We start from the raw sequence: 10,845 nt of genomic DNA, 5'->3' as shown, positions 1-10,845 counted from the left end.
GGAAGAACTTAGACCCCTAGGAGCACATAGTTGTGTAATAATACACATACAGTATTGTTAACCAAGAAAGCTTATCTGAGCTTCAGTGTCCAGGGTTTATTGGGGTTTCATTATGTAGGCATGATTGATTGAATCATTGTCTACTCAATCTCCAGCCCCTTTCCCTTTCCAAGAAGTCAGGCTGATATCACATGGCTCAAAACCTTAACCCTGTAGCCTGACCAGGCGGTGGCGCAGTGGACAGAGCGTTGGACTGGGATGCGGAGGACCCAGGTTTGAGACCTTGAGGTAGCCAGCTTGGGCGCAGGCTCATCTGGTTTGAGCAAAGCTCACCAGCTTGGACCCAAGGTCACTGGCTCTAGCAAGGGGTTACTCGGTCTGCTGAAAGCCCGTGGTCAAGGCACATATGAGAAAGCAATCAATGAACAACTAAGGTGTCACAATGAAAAACTGATGACTGATGCTTCTCATCTCTCTCCATTCCTGTCTGTCTGTCCCTATCTATCCCTCTCTCTGACTCTCTCTCTGTCTCTGAAGAAAAAAAACCCAAAAAACCTTAACCCTGTAATCACATAATTGGCCTTTATGGTTTGGCCAACACTTATCCTAAATCATCTTAAAATAATACCTAGGCACCCACCATGAGAACCTTCTTTCGCATAAACTATTAGGGCCAACCATGAATAACAAAGACTGTCTTATTACTCAGGAAAGTCTAAGGATTTGAGGCTACCTTTTAGGGAAGGGGGTGGCGAGGCATGGAAACACATATAAGGGCCAGTCAAATTCTTCATTATACAACAGATCCACACCAAGCCATATCACTGAAAAAGTTCAGAATGCCAAGACAAAGAGCACATCCTAAAAGCTTCTAGAGACAGCCTGACCAGGCAGTGGCGCAGTGGATAGACCGTCGGACTGGGATCAGAGGACCCAGGTTAGAGACCCCATGGTCACCAGCTTGAGCACAGGCTCATCTGGTTTGAGCAAGGCTCACCAGCTTAGACCCAGGGTCGCTGGCTCGAGCAAGGGGTTACTCGGTCTGCTGTAGCCCCACAGTCAAGGCATATATGAGAAAGCAATCAATGAACAACTAAGGTGTCGCAATGAAAAACTAATGATTCTCATCTCTCTCCGTTCCTGTCTGTCTGTCCCTATCTATCCCTCTCTCTGACTCTCTCTCTCTGTCTCTGAAAAAAAAAAAAAAAAGCTTCTAGAGACAAACAGGTCACATACAAATGTTTAGAAATTAAATGACATATCACCTGAACTGTGGTGGTGCAGTGGATAGAGGGTCAACCCAGAATACTGAGGTCCCTGGTTCAAAACCCTGAGGTCACCAGCTTGAGTGTGGGCTTGTTGGCTTGAGCGCAGGATCGCCAACTTGAGCATGAGATCATCAACATGATCTCAAGGTCACTGGCTTGAGTAAGGGGTCACTGGTTCATCTTGAGCCTCTCCCCCATCAAGGCACACATGAAAAACAATCAGTGAACAACTAAAGTGAAACAACTATGAGTTGATGCTTCTCATCTCTCTCCTCCCTCTCTCTCTCCTTTCCTGTCTCTCTCTTTTTTTTTTTTTTTTTTTTTTTTTTTTTTATTTATTCATTTCTTTTTAGAGAGGAGAGAGAGCGGGAGAGAGAGAAACAGAGAGAGAGAAGAGGGGAGAGCTGGAAGCATGAACTTCCATATGTGCCTTGACCAGGCAAGCCCAGGGTTTCGAACCGGCGACCTCAGCATTTCCAGGTCGACGCTTTATCCACTGCGCCACCACAGGTCAGGCTCCTGTCTCTCTCTTAATAAAAAAAGAAATTAAATTATATTAATCTTCTCAATAGCAACACTGGTTACTAAGAAACAGGAAGCCCTGTCTGGTTGGCTCAGCAGTAGAGCATCGGACTAGCGTGTAAAAGTCCTGGGTTCGATTCCTGGTCAGGGCACACAGGAGAAGCACCCATCTGCTTCTCCACCCTTCTCCCTCTCCTTCCTCCTCTCTATCTCTCTCTTCCCCTCCTGCAGCCAAGGCTCCATTGAAGCAAAGTTGGCCCAGGCACTGAGGATGGCTGCATGGCCTTTGACTCAGGCACTAGAATGGCTCCAGTTGCAGCAGAGCAACGCCCCAGATGGGCAGAGCATCACCCCCTGGTGGGCATGCCGAGTGGATCCCGGTTGGACAAATGCAGGAGTCGGTCTAATTGCCTTCTTGCTTCTAACTTCAGAAAAATACCCCAAAAAAAAGAAGAAAAAAAAAAAAGAAAGAAAGAAACAGGAAAGCAATACTTCTAAAATTCTGAGGGAAAATGATTTCTAATCTAGTACTCTATACCCAGTCGAACTATCAACCAGTAATAAAGACAATTTAAGAAATTCAAGGTTTCAAAAATTTTACTTCTCAAGTACCCTTCCTCAGGCAGCTGCTGGAGGATGTGCTACACCAATGGGAGGAAGTAAATTAAGAAAGAAGAAATAAGCTCAAGAAAACAGGGGAGCCAACACAGGAGAGAGGTAAAGGGAATTTCCAGGATGATGGTGAAGGGAAGTTGCAGAATGACAATTGTGAAGAGGGCCTAGAGACCAATAAGTTCAAACTGGAATAGAAAGACAAATAAAATGTTTGTTTTCTTCATGTTTCCAAGGAAAAAATGGAACCTGACATGTTTGCCCATATGAAGTGATCTTTGTAGCTCTAGTGGGAATGTGTAGGATTAAATTTATAATATATACCAATACATAGAAATCTAAGCAAAAGAAAAGATAGACAATTTAACTCTGAAAAAAATGTATAAGAAGCCTTGGCCGGTTGGCTCAGTAGTAGAGCGTCGGCCCAGAGTGTGGAAGTCCTGGGTTCGATTCCCAGTCAGGGCACACAGGAGAAGCGACCATCTACTTCTCCACCCCTCCCTTTTCCCTTTCTCCCTCTCTTTCTCTTCCCCTCCTGCAGCCATGGCTTGAATGAGTGAGTTGGCCTCAGGCGCTGAGGATGGCTCCATGGCCTTGCCTCAGGAACTAAAATAGCTCAGTTGCTAAGCAATGGAGCAGCAGACCCAAATGGGCAGAGAGCATCACCCGGTAGGGGCTTGCCGGGTAGAATCTGGTTGGGGTGTATGTGGGAGTCTGTCTCACTGTCTCCCCACCTCTCACTTAATAATAATAATAATAATAATAAAAGTATAAGAAATAAAATGTAGTTAGAGTATTCCATACTCATATAGTTAAAGTACTATATTTTATTCTTTTAAATTTTTTATTTATTTTAGTGAGAAAAGAAAGGAGGAAGAGAGAGCAAGAACATCAGTCTGTTCCGGTACATGCCCTGACAAGGGATTGAACCCACAGCCTTTCCATATCAGGTAGATGTTCCAACCAACCAAGCCATCTGGCCAGGACTCTAGTCAAAATACGTACTATAAATATTGAATATTTTAAATTTGAATAAGGGAAGACCAAGTATGTGGGTGTGGAAAGGGAAATATAAGAGCTACATCATCTCCTTCTATTTCAAAATGTCAATAAGAATTTTTAAATCAGGAAAAAAATAGATTATCTGATTGGTCAAGATACAAAAGTAAATACTAACGGCAAGAAACAGCTAAAAGACTAGTTAGTTGCCTTTGGGGAGTGAGAATCAGGTCAGAAGGCAGGTCAGAAGACTTTTTTTTTTTTTAACCTTGTTATACATTTAGTTGATTAAAAAAAACAACTATGTATATATTCCCCCCCCCCCTTGTGGCACTTTAGTTGTTCATTGATTGCTTTCTCATATGTGCCTTGACTGTGGGGCTACAGCAGACCGAGTAACCCCTTGCTGGAGCCAGCAACCTTGGGTCCAAGCTAATGAGCTTTGCTCAAACCAGATGAACCCACGCTCAAGCTGGCGACCTCGGGGTCTTGAACCTGGGTCCTCCACATCACAGTCCAACACTCTATCCACTGCGCCACCGCCTGGTCAGGCTCTTTTCTTTTCTTTCTTTCTTATCTTTTTTTTTTTTTTTTTTTTTTTTTGAGAGAGAGAAAGAGACAGACAGACAAGAATGGAGAGAGATGAGAAGCATCAACTCATAGTTGTGGCGCTTTAGTTGTTCACTGATTGCTTTCTCACATGTGCTTTGACTGGGGGGCTACAGCTGAGCCAGTGACCCCTTGCTCAAGCCAGAGATCTAGGGCTCAAGCCAGAGACCATGGCATCATGTCTATGATCCCATGCTCAAGCTGGTGAGCCTATGCTCAAGCCAGTGACCTTGGGGCCTCAAACCTGGGTCCTTAGTGTCCCAGGCCGATGCTCTATCCACTGCACGGCTGTCTTGTCAGGCATATACATTACTTTGATTAAAAATATGTTTTAGGCCCTGGCTCAGTGGTAGAGCGTCGGCCTGGCGTGCAGAGATCCCAGGTTCGATTCCCGGCCAGGGCACACAGGAGAAGCGCCCATCTGCTTCTCCACCCTTCCCCCTCTCCTTCCTCTCTGTCTCTCTCTTCCCCTCCAGCAGCCAAGGCTCCATTAGAGCAAAGATGGCCTGGGCGCTGGGGATGGCTCCTTGGCCTCTGCCCCAGGCGCTAGAGTGGCTCTGGTTGCGGCAGAGAGACGCCCCGGAGGGGCAGAGCGTCGCCCCCTGGTGGGCAGAGCGTCGCCCCCTGGTGGGCGTGCCGGGTGGATCCCGGTCGGGCGCATGCGGGAGTCTGACTGTCTCTCCCCGTTTCCAGCTTCAGGAAAAAAAAAAAAAAAAAAATATATATATATATATATATATATATATATATATATACACACATATATATATATATATATATATATATATATATATATATATATATGTTTTAATGCCTGACCAGGCGGTGGCACAGTGGATAGAGCATCGGACTGGGATGTGGAAGGACTCAGGTTCGAGACCCCGAGGTTGCCAGCTTGAGCGCAGGCTCATTTGGCTTGAGCAAAAAAGCTCACCAGCTTGGACCCAAGGTCGCTGGTTCGAGCAGGGGATGACTCGGTCTGCTGAAGGCCTGCGGTCAAGGTACATATGAGAAAGCAGTCAATGAACAACTAAGGTGTCACAACGAAAAACTGATAATTGATGCTTCTCATCTCTCTTTGTTCCTATCTGTCTGTCCCTATCTATCCCTCTCTCTGACTCTCTCTCTGTCCCTGTAAAAAAAAAAAAATATATATATATATATATATATATATATTTATGTTTTAAGAAAAATAAAAATTGCAGAGAAATTGAGTGTCTCTAGAGTAGCATTTGTTACCTTGGTAAATTACTTCATTTTTTTTTTTTCCCCAGAGACAGAGAGAGAGTCAGAGAGAGGGATAGACAGGGACAGACAGACAGGAACAGAGAGATGAGAAGCATCAATCATTAGTTTTTCATTGCATATTGCAACACCTTAATTGTTCATTGATTGCTTTCTCATATGTGCCTTGACTGCGGGCCTTCAGCAGACCAAATAACCCCTTGCTGGAGCCAGCGACCTTGGGTTCAAGCTGGTGAGCTTTTGCTCAAACCAGATGAGCCCATGCTCAAGCTGGCGACCTCGGGATCTCGAACCTGGGTCCTCAGCATCCCAGTTTGACACTCTATTCACTGAGCCACCAGCCTGGTCAAGCTACCTTGGTAAATTCATCTCCGTCTTGGGTCGGGACATCTCTGCAGAAACCAGAGCTGTAAGCCCTAAAAGCAGCAGCATGTCTATGAACAGATACACATTAACCAGGCTCATGAGATTGATACTTCAAATCAAATACCAATTTATTAATTTATAAAGGGAAGCAAAGCTTTGAAGCTGACTGGATCTTTTTGTTTGCTGATGACTGCCTTCTTTCCCTGGGGGCAATCTACATAGGGAACACAGTTGTTTTCAGCATGTTGTTTGGTGAATCCAGAGCACCAGTGAAGTGGGAGGTTGAACTGGGTCGTTTCAAAGAATGATGCCTCCACCTCCCATATTCCTGGACCAGCATCTTTGTCCCCAGGCAGTGCTAGGATAGACACTCTGGTGATTGCCTTGACACCTCTTCAGGATCTCTGTCCAGACTCCTCCTGACTGGCACCTTCTTTTCTTTAGCTGCATTAATACCTTATTCAGGTTACAGTTTAGACTGGCCCTAACAGTTATTCTGTCTCTATCTCTAAAGCTGACATTTCTCTATTAACTTTATTTTCAAATGAGTTGCTTTAGTTCCAGGTGGAACAGAATTTGGGATAGAACAAAGACTAAAGAACACACTGACAGGATCCTGGGCTGTGTGTATTATGACCTCACAGCTAAGGTTGAAATGGCAGAGTAAGAAGAACTAAAGAGATGAGCCACTGCATGATTATTGTTATTAGTAGTAGTAGTATTTTACAAAAGTTGACTCTTTTTTTTTTTTTTTTTTTTTTGTATTTTTCTGAAGCTGGAAACGGGGAGAGACAGTCAGACAGACTCCCGCATGTGCCCGACCGGGATCCACCCAGCACGCCCACCAGGGGGCGATGCTCTGCCCCTCCGGGGCATCTCTCTGCCTCGACCAGAGCCACTCTAGTGCCTGGGGCAAAGGCCAAGGAGCCATCCCCAGCGCCCGGGCCATCTTTGCTCCAATGGAACCTTGGCTGCGGGAGGGGAAGAGAGAGACAGAGAGGAAGGGGGAGGGGTGGAGAAGCAAATGGGCGCTTCTCCTATGTGCCCTGGCCGGGAATCAAACCCGGGACTTCTGCACGCCAGGCCTACGCTCTACCGCTGAACCAACCGGCCAGGGCCCAAAAGTTGACTTTTAAATGTACAACAGGCTCCTCGACACTTCATTCTAGCTATAGGTAGCAAGAGATGCTATGACAGGGAATCCAGATGTTAAAACAAGAATAAAATTAAAGATCGCCATTGCCGGCCTGACCTGTGGTGGCGCAGTGGATAAAGCGTCGACCTGGAAATGCTGAGGTTGCCGGTTCGAAACCCTGGGCTTGCCTGGTCAAGGCACAAGTGGGAGTTGATGCTTCCAGCTCCTCCCTCTTCTCTCTCTCTGTCTCTCCTCTCTCTCTGTCTCTCCTCTCTCTCTGTCTTTCCCTCTCCTGTCTAAAATGAATAAATAAAAAATAAAAAATAAATTTAAAAAAAAAAAAGGAAAAAAGTTTAAAAAAAAAAAAAAGATCGCCGTTGCCCCAGACACCAAGAACAGCTCACTTTTTCCAAATTTCCTTTTTTTTTTCCTTTAAGAGAGAGGAAGGGAGAGAGGGAGGGGGAGAGAGAGAGAGAGAGAGAGAGAGAGAGAGAGAAGTATTAACTTGTTCCACTTAGTTCTACACCCATTGATTGTTTCTCATAGGTTCCTTGACTGGAGCTGAAGCTGGTGCCCTCTGATTGAACCAGCAACCTTGGCGCTCCAAGACAATGCTCTATCCTCGGTGCTGCCAGTCAGGCCAAATTACTTAATTCTAGGAGGCCCTTCCCCATTGCCTTTGCTTTCAGCTCCTCAAGTTTCTTCTGCTCCTCTTTTCGCTTCTGCTTGAATGCCTTATCTTCCTCGTCCATCTCCTTAGCCTGCTTCTTGGGCAGCTTCAGAGGCTACTTCTTGCCACCTTTGGGGCCAGACATGGCACCTGCCACCCCTTCCCCAGACCCTGACACTGGAAGCTGAACATCTCTATTTTAAAGCATTAAAGGCTTATGTCTAGTCAAACAGGCAACACATTTACAAAACACTTATGATGTGCCAGGCTCTGTTCTAAGACCTGAAGTTACAGCAGTCAACAAAACATATTTGTCCTGACCACACTGAGCTGATAGTCTGATGAGGAAAACCGACATTTAACAAAGTACAAAATAAAAGAGCAGCCTAACTCTCAGACAACTTAGTTTACTTTGTTCTATTTCTTGAGGTGGAGTCACCTCCTGGTTGCCTCCAAATATCACCTACTACACAATAAACCACAGGAGGCACTGTTGAATAAAGACTCTAGTCTAGATAGAGAAAGAAGACCCATTTTCCAAGCATAGATTCCCAGCTTCCCATGGATTCTAAACCCCAAATCCTTCCAATAAAGTGATTTTCTGCTTAAATTTATCTAGAATTGGTGTCTGTCATTTGCAACCAATAACTCTGGTACAGCAACCATTTCAGACATTTGTAGACCATAGAACAAGTCACCAAAAGGCATTTCTAATCTCTCTACCTCAGGGCTGCAACCTGAAATCTTTCTGATCTGTGCTTTCTGTTCAGCACAAAGCAAGGCACACAAGCTGTCTCAATAAAATGCGGTTGGTTAAGTCGCTCATTACGTTAAAAAAAATACCTACCATAATCCATTCTAGGTACTGAGGTTACAAAGCTAGTATGACCTGGCTGCTGCTTTCAAAGATGTCCCACATAGCCTGACCTGTGGTGGCGCAGTGGATAAAGCGTCGACCTGGAAATGCTGAGGTCGCCGGTTCGAAACCCTGGGCTTGCCTGGTCAAGGCACATATGGGAGTTGATGCTTCCAGCTCCTCCCCCCCTTCTCTCTCTCTGTCTCTCACTCTCCTCTCTAAAATGAATATATTAAAAAAAAAAAAAAAAAAAGATGTCCCACAGAAACCTTAGACCCAACACATCCAAAACTGAGGATATGATCCTTTCTGCCTTCTCCCAACCCAGGTATCAACTCGCACCGCTTAGTGTGAACGTGTCCCATGTTCCAACAACACTGAACTGTTTGCACTTCTCCCTTCCCTCTGCTGGGATACATAGTCAATAGCTGGTGTTCTTAAGACTCTGGGGGAGCCCTGGCCGGTTGGCTCAGCGGAAGAGCGTCGGCCTAGCGTGCAGAGGACCTGGGTTCGATTCCTGGCCAGGGCACACAGGAGAAGCTCCCATTTGCTTCTCCACCCCTCCACCACACTTTCCTCTCTGTCTCTCTCTTCCCCTCCCGCAGCCAAGGTTCCATTGGAGCAAAGATGGCCCGGGCCGCCTCAGGCGCTAGAGTGGCTCTGGTCGCAACATGGCGACCCCAGGATGGGCAGAGCATCGCCCCCTGGTGGGCAGAGCGTCGCCCCTGGTGGGCGTGCCGGGTGGATCCCGGTCGGGCGCATGCGGGAGTCTGTCTGACTGTCTCTCCCTGTTTCCAGCTTCAGAAAAATGAAAGAAAAAAAAAAAAAGACTCTGGGGGTGGGAGGGAAAGAGATAGACAGCAGGTAATCAGGCTACTGCTTGTAGACAGGGACAAAACCTTAAATGCCAGGTAAAGCATTCCAGATTAATTGACAGCAATTCCAAGTTACTTTTCTTGACCTGAATAGAATAACCGTGCCTGACCTGTGGTGGCGCAGAGGATAAAACATCGACCTGGAGCACTGATGTTGCCCATTTGAAAGCCTGGGCTTGCCTGGTCAAGGCACATATGGGAGTTGATGCTTCCTGCTCCTCCCCCCTTCTCTCTCTCTCCTCTCTCTATAAAAATGAATAAATAAAATCTAAAAAAAAAAGTAAATACAATAATTGTATAGTTTAGCTTTTCCTTTGTTACTGAAGGTAGTCTACATGGAAGATAACATAAAGGTCTTTTTTTCTCTTTTTTTTTTCTTGTATTTTTCTGAAGTTAGAAACAGGGAGGCAGTCCAACAGACTCCCGCATGCCCACCAGGGGGTGATGCTCTGCCCATCTGGGGCATCACTCTGTTGCAACCAGAGCCATTCTAGTGCCTGAGGCAGAGGCCACAGAGCCATCCTCAGCGCCCTGGCCAACTTTGCTCCAATGGAGCCTTGGCTGCAAGAGGGGAAGAGAGAGACAGAGAGGAAGGAGAGGGGGAGGGGTGGAGAAGCAGATGGGTGCTTCTCCTGTGTGCCCTGGCCAGGAATCGAACCTGGGACTCCTGCATGCCAGGCCGACGCTCTACCACTGAGCCAACCGGCCAGGGCCGACATAAAGGTCTTTACATGTCCATCATCTTGGCCAGAAATGCAGCTGCAAGCAATGTTCCCATTTTACAAGTAAGAAGACAGAGGCCTCAAATGTCTTGGCTCTACAGCTACCAAATAGGAAAGCAAAAGCTTGAACAGTTTCCAAACTTCAAATCCCTATTCTTTCCTTTACTAGTACAGCTCCTACAATGTTATGTGTATGGTGGAAGAGAGAGGCGCCTCAGCAGTGGCCTGGCACCGGGGGAAAATTCTCCTCCTCACTACCACACCAAGGGCTAAGTCTGTTCTGCTGACCTCTCCTCCTCGCCTAATTCCCTTCTCTGGATACTCTTATCTTTTTAATCCTCACAACAATTCTGTGAGGTATTACCATCCCTTCGATTTATAGGTGAAACTATAATTTCACAGAGGAATGAAGTGTCAGGCTTCGAAGTCCGGAATCTTCAACCACCTCACTTCGCTGGGGTCCAGGTTTGGAACACCTAGCTAAAAAAAACAGTCAACGGGTGATGAAGCGGAGGCTGGGGACCGACCCCAACTCGGGATGAGGGCCGCCAGGTGGCGCGGTGGAGGTGCGACTCACCCCCGGCCGGCCAGGCGCACCTGAACTAAGACAGGCGAAGCCAGGGAAGTAAGCTCGCGCGGCTGGGCAGGGCGGGGCGGGGAGTAGTCCTCGTACCTAGCACAGAGTGGGCAAGGATCGCGGTTCTGTCGGCTTGGGCCACCCAGATCTTAATAAAGAGTCACGACCCCGCTAGGAGACAGCCCTGCTGCATCAGTTTGCCGCCTTTCTTACGCTCCCCAGTATGCAATTTATTTGGGGGATATACCGTATATATAGGGACTAAAATAGAGCGGGAGAGAGCAGCCAGCAAGGGTGGGGTGGAGACTCCACCGTTCCCACCTGTCGACTTCAGGGAGGGGGTGGGTAGGGGGAGGGGCTTGTCCCGTAGGGCCCGCCCCCGGGTCCCA

General features: G+C 46.8%; 1 non-coding gene across 1 annotated transcript; it reads left to right on the top strand.

Moving 5' to 3' along the window:
* The first annotated feature begins 2,791 nt into the window (after window positions 1-2,791).
* TRNAS-AGA (transfer RNA serine (anticodon AGA)) lies at window positions 2,792-2,867 on the top strand. The gene has a single exon. It is a non-coding gene; the product is annotated as a tRNA-Ser (tRNA).
* The last annotated feature ends 7,978 nt before the right edge of the window (window positions 2,868-10,845 follow it).

Source organism: Saccopteryx leptura, chromosome 3 (assembly GCF_036850995.1).
Source record: "Saccopteryx leptura isolate mSacLep1 chromosome 3, mSacLep1_pri_phased_curated, whole genome shotgun sequence".
NCBI classification, from domain to species: domain Eukaryota; kingdom Metazoa; phylum Chordata; class Mammalia; order Chiroptera; family Emballonuridae; genus Saccopteryx; species Saccopteryx leptura.
The sequence above is the reverse complement of the archived record's forward strand: the minus strand, read 5'-3'. Positions and strand labels throughout refer to the sequence as shown.